Below are 9,552 nucleotides of genomic sequence, written 5' to 3'. Positions count from 1 at the left end.
TCTCTTGAGGTCTTGGGGTGAGACTTGGAGCTAACTTGTACAAATACAAAGTAAAAGTCAAACATAATAATAATAATAAAAATAATAATAATAATAATAATAATAATAATAATAATAATAATAATAATAATAATAATAATGATAATCCTTCCTATTAGAAGCACAAGGCTTCAAATTTGGGGGAAGGGATTAAGTCAGTTACAGCGACCCCAGTGCATAACTGGTGCTTACTTAATCAACCCTGAAAGGATGAAAGGCAAAGTTGACGTTGTTGGAATTTGAACTCAGAACGTAGTGGCAGATGAAATACCACTAAGCATTTTGCCTGGTGTGCTAACAATTCTGCCAGCTTGCTGCCTTGATGATGGTAATAATAATAATGATTTCAAATTTTTGCTACAAGGGCAGCTTGGGAGAGAAGATTAAGTCGATTACATCGACCCCAGTGCATAACTGGTACTTATTTAATCAACTCTGAAAGAATGAAAGGCAAAGTCGACCTCAATGGAATAATAATAGCTGAGGTTGACTTTACCTTTCATCAACTTGGGGTCAATAGAACAAGTGTACCAGTTAAGTGCTGGGGTTGATGTAAATGACTTTTGCCCTTCTCCGAAATTATTGGCCTTGCACCAAATTTGAAATCATTTTTATTATTATTTCCTTTGCACAGCTTCTAACGCTGGAGATGTACTATGGTGTCAGCTGTTCACTAGTAGTGAATTATGGTAACACCTCTTATTTTTCGAGCACCATCCAAAGTATTCAAGTGGTTCCAAGCAGTGCTGTTTTCTGCAAGTGCTCCACCCTTATTGCAGCTCCTATTTGTTCCATGTACTTCTCAAGATTTTTACTCACTGTTCCCAGGGCTCTGACAACTATTGGTACTACTACCACCTTTTTCATCGACCACAACTGCTTAACCTCCCAAGCTAACCTGTCATACCTATTGACTTTTCTTTCTTCCTTATTGCATACCTTGTTGTCAGCTGGGCATGCTATATCTATGATTCAGCATCATTTGCTTTCTTTCTCAATTTCCTATTCTCTATCTCATGGTCACACTGAATCATAAAATCCCATAAGATACTATTATTATTATTACTATTATTATTATTATTATTATTATTATTATTATTATTATTATTATTATTATTATTACCATCATCAAGGTGGCAAGCTTGCAGAATTGTCAGCATGGAAAGAATGGATAGCATGGTACTGTAGCCTGCAGGTAGCAAGCTCACTACACATGCAAGACTTCAGGAGCTTCAACAAAACCTGTGATAAAGAGAAATGATGATGATGATGATGATGATGATGATAATGAAAATAATAATAATAATAATAATAATAATAATAATAATAATAATAATAATAATAATAAAAATATTACCCCTCCAAAAAATGAAGAAATTGTTAAAGTACAAAGATCTTGAAATTGAAGTATTCAAGATGTGGAGCATAAAGGCAAAAACGATATCAGTAATAACTGGAACATTGAGTAGGATTTAAAAAAAATAAAATAAAAAACCTATGAGCAAAAATGTAGAAGCTATACCTGGATCACTACACACTATCCAAAAAATGACCTAACTAAGATCTATGAATTCAAAAGCAAAACTCGAATATGACAATCCATAAACAGAAGATACACTCTATACTGTAAATACTTGATAAAATAAACAACTCTCACAACATGTATTCTACAGGTCAGATACCTAATAGAAGAACATAATTCACATTGCACACACAATATTTAATACAAATACTAATACAACAAAAGACTCAATCCCCATAATTAAATAAACTGATGCAATAAATACTGGAAAGACTCTGTACTCCTCCAATACCAACAAAAATACAGCACACACTTCAGCAATGTGGAAGTGTAGCTGGTGATGCAGTAGAAATTTGCCTGAAACTATCAAATGCTGAATAATAATAACAATAAATATAATAATAATAATAATAATGATAATAATAATAATATAATAATAATAATAATAATAATAATAATAATAATAATAATAATAATAACAATAATAATAATAATAATAATAATAATAGAGCTGAATGCGAGAAACAGGATCGAAGCAATCAATGCATTAGCCATACCAGTGGTGACTTTCAGTCTCAATATTGTTAACTGGTAAATTACTGAAATATGTAGTCTTGACAGAAAAATACGAAAACTGTTGACAATGCATAGAATGCACCACCCTAAGGCAGATACAGAACAACTTTATCTGCCAAGAAAAGAGGGAGGCCGTGGGCTTTTACAACTGGCAATAACAATGAAGATTGCTACAATTGGCCTAGACACCTACCTGAAAAACTCTGAGGACTGGATGTTAAAACTTGTCTCAAAACATGAAAACAAGAAAGCATCATACTCAGTAACAAAACAGGCAAAGAAATATCTAAGTGAATTCCGAATACAACAAATTTCGGAATCAGAGATAGACATACAATAAACAAGCACAGAAAAAGCTAAGCACATGAAAACCTGTGCTAAAACTGTGGCCTTAGATATTCTGAATGATAAATGGCAAGAAAAACCTCTCTATGGCAAATACCCAAAGAGAGCAAATAATACAGATACTGACAAAGCCCTGACCCATCAATGGCTAATGGCCACTGGATTAAAATCTGAAACAGAAGGGTTTATCATAGCAGCTCAAGATCAATGCCTACCTACAAGGAACGACCAGGCCGACATATTAAAGAATGGCAGTAGCCCAACATGTCGTGTATGTCTATAACAAAATGGAACCATTGATCATGTTGTCTCCAAGTGCAGTCTTCTTGCGCCTACAGAATATCTCAACAGGCATGATAGAGCTGCACAATATATTCACTGGGTAATTTGCAAAAGCCTGGACTTGCCCCATGTTAAAAACTGGTGGGAACACAAACCACCTCCAGTGCTTGAAAATGATCACATCTCACTCCTCTGGAACTTCACTATTCAAACTGACAGAAAGATAGATGTGAATAGGCCAGACATCATATTGAAAGACTTCAGACAAAAAACATGCCTCTTCATTGATATGACTGTCCTAATTGATATAAACGTATCTGTCAAGACTTACCAAAAACTGAGCAAGTATAAAGATCTTGAAATAGAAATCAGCAAAATGTGGAACCTGAAGACTAAAACAATACCTGTTGTCATAGGTGCCCTGGGAACGATAGCAAAAAGGGCTGATTGCTACCTAACTCAGATACCAGGAAACTCCAAAATGGCAGAAATTCAAAAGATAGGGCTCATGGGAACTGCTCATCTCCTACGCAAAATACTTTCTATTTAATCTCAAGTTTTAAAACAAACATAATTTTCATATGGTTTTTTTAGACATTCACTAGTACAACAATAAGTACAAAACCAAATATATGACACCCTAGGCATAACGCCAACATGAACTTCCAACTTGTTGTCTCTTGAGGTCTCTGGGTGAGACTTGGAGCCAACTTGTAGAAATGTAAAGCAAAAGTCAAACATATAATAATAATAATATAATAATAATAATAATAATAATAATAATAATAATAATAATAATAATAATGATGATGATGATGATGATGATGATGATGATGATGATGACGATGATTTGCAATAAAGTGGATGAAAGGTAATGAAGAAAAGAATAAATATTTTATGAATGAGTTTGTAATTCAGGTTTGATTCCAAAAGGTATTTGTTTCTCTTGTTTTGCCAATATTTAAGGGAAAGGCATGAATACTCTTTTAAATCAACAAGGTAGAACCTTTATTATTGGTCTCTTCTGATCATGAAAATTCAAATAATTCTTTCTATGAGATTGTTGATACATGAAAAATTACAAAATAACAAAGTGTTCTTATTAATTATAATTAACCATATTTGATATTATGTAACCTATTTCTTTACTACCCACAAGGGGCTAAACATAGAGTGGACAAACAAGGACAGACAAAGGGATTAAGTCGATTATATCGACCCCAGTGCACAACTGGTACTTATTTAATTGACCCCGAAAGGATGAAAGGCAAAGTTGACCTCGGTGGAATTTGAACTCAGAACGTAGCGGCAGACGAAATACCTCTAAGCATTTCGCCCGGCATGCTAACGTTTCTGCCAGCTCGCCGCCTTATTATTATGTAACCGCTTCACTTTTGCTTTTGAAAAATAGACTTATGAAGTCAATGAAAGGTGAAATGACCAGATAGAGAGAGTATTGGACTTCTTGCTGGGCCACTATCTCAAGAAGTATTTTAGTGTATCTCTGAAAAGAACATTTTATTTTATACATGTCAGTTCAACTAGTTTTTGGGAAAAGTATCATTTGTAGCATAGTTATTTGTGATCATCAGGCATCCTATGAAGAGCAAGTAGGATGTTTGTCTCTTGTATCATTGACATTACACATAGAACAAAGTTAAGTACTAGGTGAGTGTACTCCTGAATTTGGTCCTGTGAAAATATGAATTAATTAACTTGAAAGAGGGACAGCTTGAAACAGAGTATAATAGTTGTCAGATACTGTAGAGAATTTTGTGTAATACAGTGTAATTATGTAGCTCAGAAGAATAATGTGGCAAAATATGGTGTAGTACAGTGAAAAAAATAACATAATTATTTCATTGCAAGGTTTAATCCATTAGAATTTGAATTGACCATATTTGGCATGAATATTCTACCTGTTTAATGTTAAAACTGGCAGATCCATCCTCTCACACCTACCCTACAATGTCATTCTAAAAATAAACAATCACTTCATTGAAATCTTGCAGCTACAACATAATACATGAGTAACTCAAAACATTGTGAATTAACAGGCATTACATTTGACGGAGTTATCTGAAAGCTAAAGGGTTAACATCACCACTAGCCACTTGTATGTGTTTGTCTGTAGATAAATTCTTTCTTTTGTTTTACCAGTCTCTGAAGGCCATAAAAGGGGTCATATGTATTGCCCTTCCTTTACTGAGTAAACCATTAAGATAAAAAAGTAAAGTTTAGTGCAACAGAGAATATATCTGGTGTTGTGCCAGTTAGTTTGGTATTTGGAGTGGTTCCAATTATTTTATGGTTCAGGTAGATATTAGTTTATGCCTCAAGTCTACAACTTATTTCAATATTCAAATAATTCTATATTGATTTATTCCGTTAGCAGGAGTTTAATCCTTCCATCTGGCAACATTGGTCTTTTTGTTGTTGTTGTTGTTGTTCCTGCTGCTGCTGCCGTTGTAGCTACTGCTGCTGCTGTTACTGTTGTTGTTGTTGATGGTGCTGTTATTATTACTGCTTTTACAACTGTTGTTGAGTAGCGCCAGTCATCTCTGCAGGAAGATGAATGATCAAAAGTTTGGATGAGTCCAATAGAGTCTGAACATTAGGTATACCAGTCTTCAGTCTGGTCTTGAACATAAAGAAATACACATACACACATATGCTCAAGAACACGCACACATGCACACGTATGCACAATACATATATGTCAATAAACATACACACACACACACATTTCTCACTTTATCATGCAATACTTACATAACAATAAAATTTAGCAATCTGGGTATGTTGCATCTAATTTCCTGTCCAGCAGGTGTTTGGAAAGTTTGGTAACTTTTGTCATTAACATGGCTATTTTAATTCTATAGCGAAAATCATGATCTTGGCTGAATTAGTATGCCATGGGGAGAAGAGAGTACTAATGTTTTGTGACTGATCCTTCCTCTGAGAAAGTAAAAAAGCATTCTTTTGAAAAGGAAAAATACTTTATTTCTCACTCTTTGAGCAGTACCAATATCATTTTGTTCCTATAATATAAAAATTTCATCTAAACTCTCAAAATCTTCACCACAGATATTTTACTGATGTAGACTCCCCTCCTCCCCAAGTTTCCATGGATTCTGGCCTGATTCTGATATAAAAGCCAATGACTTTGTAATGTGACTGCTATTTTGGATATTGTAGTCCAACACCTATTACAATGATTAGCTTTGGTAACATTGAACTGCATGATTGAGTGGTTAGGGGTGTTGCACTCATGTAGTCTTGATTCCTGGACCGAGTGATGTATTGTGTACATGAGCAAAATAAATCATTTAATGTTGCTCCAGTTCACTAAGCTGGTAAAAATGTATGATCCTGTGATGGACTGGCATCCTGTCCAATGGGGAAAAATATATGCATCAGAATCTGGGAAACTGGCCTTATGAACTATAGGCTTATAAAACCAGTTTCCAAACTCTGTGGTGTGTACAATGCCTTTTTTTTTAAATAAGGCCTTTTTTTAAAGATCTAATAACCGAGGGGTCTATATCTATTTCTTACCTTCATTAACTACTAAGTGGCATAAAGAAAAAAAACATTTATAAATTATAAATAGATCCAGGCATAGCTGTGTGGTTCCAGTTTTCTAATTTTTTTTACATTCAAAGCCCAGTTTTCCTAAGTTTTCTACATTCAGAGCCCATGCCTCAGTACCTTGCAATGCTACAGTTCTAACACAAGCATTGCACAATCTTCACTTTGAGAAAAAAGACCTTTGTTACCAACAGTGGTAGAAACTAAACCTGAACTTTTTCCAGCTGTTCTTACCCTGGCTGTTATACTTTCAGAGCTATCACCTCTCCTGCTAATTACATCAATGAGGTAACAAAAGCTGCTGACTACTTGTGTGACATCCAGGTATTCAAGAGAATCTATTTCCACTCTGTTCATGTTTTGCACTGCTCTAGTGCATCTGTCACATATGAAACTTACTTTCTCTGTTTGTCTGCCTGTTTTTTCCACTGCATCTCCTTTAAGGGGTGGGGAATGGTCGATTATATGATTAGTGGGAGGCCTGTGTTGTTGTTTGCCATGTTGTCACATGATATAGCTGATATTCATCATCGTTTAACACCCCTTTCTCCATGCTTGCATGTGTCAGATGGAATTTGCTGAAGCAGATTTTTCTATGACTGGATGAATGCCCCTCCTGTTGCCAATTTTCATCTACAAAAAAACCCCATGTAATTTACATATTTTTTCACAAAAATAAACTTTCGGGGTACGTAAATTACTTGAGTAGATCATTTTCAGAATTTCTTTAGAAATCTTTTTTTGTTGAAAAATGACATACAAAACATAAACATTCGTACTGGCAGTTGCTTACTTTTTCTGCATAAATTTACTAAAACCATTAATCTTTATTGGTAATTAAACTTAATTTGCAACATCTGTGCGTATTTATCAGTTTTGTTTTTGTGGATAATTCTTATCAACAACTTTCCCTGTGATCATGATTTGTAAAGACATACAGAAGTATGCTAAAGATCGGACATAATCTCTTGTGGGCAGGAAATGTAAAATAAAGTTTATTATAAACAAAACAAATATTTTGTAATTTAATAGCTTTCAATGTGATACCTGTTAAACAGAAATTATTTTTATTCATTGAAAATTTAATAAAATCTAATTATAAGTCAGTGAAATTATGCTAAATACAACTAAATTTAAAACCTTTCCCTCCTGGCCATATTGGCAATTCTGAAAATGTTTGGGTGTGAATTTTACACGAGTAGAAGCTTTTTTTAACAAATTTTATCCCGAAAATCACCTGCATAAATTATGCAGGTGTGCAAATTGCATGGATTTTTACAATATTTTCAACAGGGTAATATTTTTCCATAACCAGATGTTTTCCACACAAGACCGGAAACAAGGCAACATGACTTGTATGACAGTGATACTTGTTTACACAATTGCATGATGTCAAAACAGAGGTACACATAAACACACACACATGCAGCACATGCACACACACACACACACACACACACACATGTACATGTACACACACATGCACATGTACACACACATGCACACACACATACACACACACAGACACACACACACAAATATACATACACACCTATCGTTCTGTCTGTCTGCCTGTCTCTGTCTGTCTCTTTATCTATCTGCTGATTGATCTATGATGGGCTTCTTACAGTTTTTGCCTATCAAATTCACTCACAAAGCTTTGGTGGGCCCAGGGCTACAACAGCAGACACTCACCCAAGGAGCTGTGTAATGGAACTTAACTCAAGACCACACAGCTGGGAAGGAAGTCTCTTAATCACACAGCCACACCTGTGCCTGTAGCAAAATCATTTTAGTTGTTCTTAAGTCTATTTTAGCTGACCTAAATTCAGCAAAAAATTTTAGTAAATGACCCATAGATCCTGTATTCTAACAGTACTGCTTTCACTTGGTAGACATTCATAGCACACTACATCACAGAATGCTTGAGACTATGCCATACAGAATTACAGTCAGGGCATGTTGTTGTTTTTGTTAGTGTAGCTGGTATTTCAATACTGACATGGTAAGCTAATTATAGCAATAAGTATTGATTACTTGCAATACTTACCTGCAACTATTATGCAGTTGGTGGGTCATACTATCTTTTTCCCATTTCACCCTGTAAATCTATTGAATCTTGCTGGTTTTCAGAGTGAAGAAGAAATGCAAGATAAAGAAAAGAAAAAAAAAAAGAAAGAAAAAACCCAACAAAAATCAACAAAAATCAACAAAAAACAAAAAAAGAATGGTCAATAATATTTGGTTCTTTTATGATAATTTATAGGAAAGAAAATTAGTAGTTGAATATTCTTTTATCTCTTTTTCTTCTTTGCTCTTAGTTTTCTTTATTCTTTTTATTAGATGTTTTCTTGATTGTTTTTTTTTTCTTTTTATCTTTACTCTTTTGATCTTCTCATATTTCCTTTCAGTTGTATATCAAATGTTGATGAACTGTACATGTTCATTCATTGTTGTTGTTGTTGCTGTTGTTATTGTTGTTGTTGTTATCATTGTGTAGCCGCACTTAACTTTGTGCGAGAAGATCTATGGCATGGCAGCAGCCGATAAAATGTCTAAGAGTACTTGAACAGGTCCACTATTCTTGGTCTTTCTGTTTGAATTTAACCATTTTAACAGTCTTCTCGCTGTGTTTATTTCATTTGTATTATGAGTGAGAAGGTGTTCTTAAATTTTGAACAGAAAGCATAAAAATATATAAGATATGGATTTAATAATTTGAAAAAAAAAAGGCAAATACAGTTAGCATGTCCCCTTCCCCCACCAAAAATAAAGGAAAAAAAAACAAGGGAAAGATTTTTAAACATGTTCCTTCTTTGGGAAATTCTTTTCTGAAGAATAACTCTGTCGTTTATAAAATTGATACTTGACAATATGGACCACTACTTTTCTGTTCAAATTAAAGTGATTCACAAATTTAAGGAGTATTGTGCAGTTACAAAGGTGGTGAGCTGGCAGAAACGCTAGCATGCCGGGCGAAATGCTTAGCGGTATTTCGTCTGCCGCTATGTTCTGAGTTCAAATTCCGCTGAGGTTGACTTAGCCTTTCATCCTTTTGGGGTCTATAAATTAAGTACCAGTTACACAATAGAGTTGATGTAATCGACTTAATCCTTTTGTCTGTCCTTGTTTGTCCCCTCTATGTTTAGCCCCTTGTGGGTAGTAAAGAAATAAGAAACGTTAGCATGCTGGGCAAA

This window comes from Octopus sinensis, linkage group LG2 (genome assembly GCF_006345805.1).
Source record: "Octopus sinensis linkage group LG2, ASM634580v1, whole genome shotgun sequence".
NCBI lineage: Eukaryota > Metazoa > Mollusca > Cephalopoda > Octopoda > Octopodidae > Octopus > Octopus sinensis.
Note: the sequence above shows the minus strand (reverse complement) of the source record.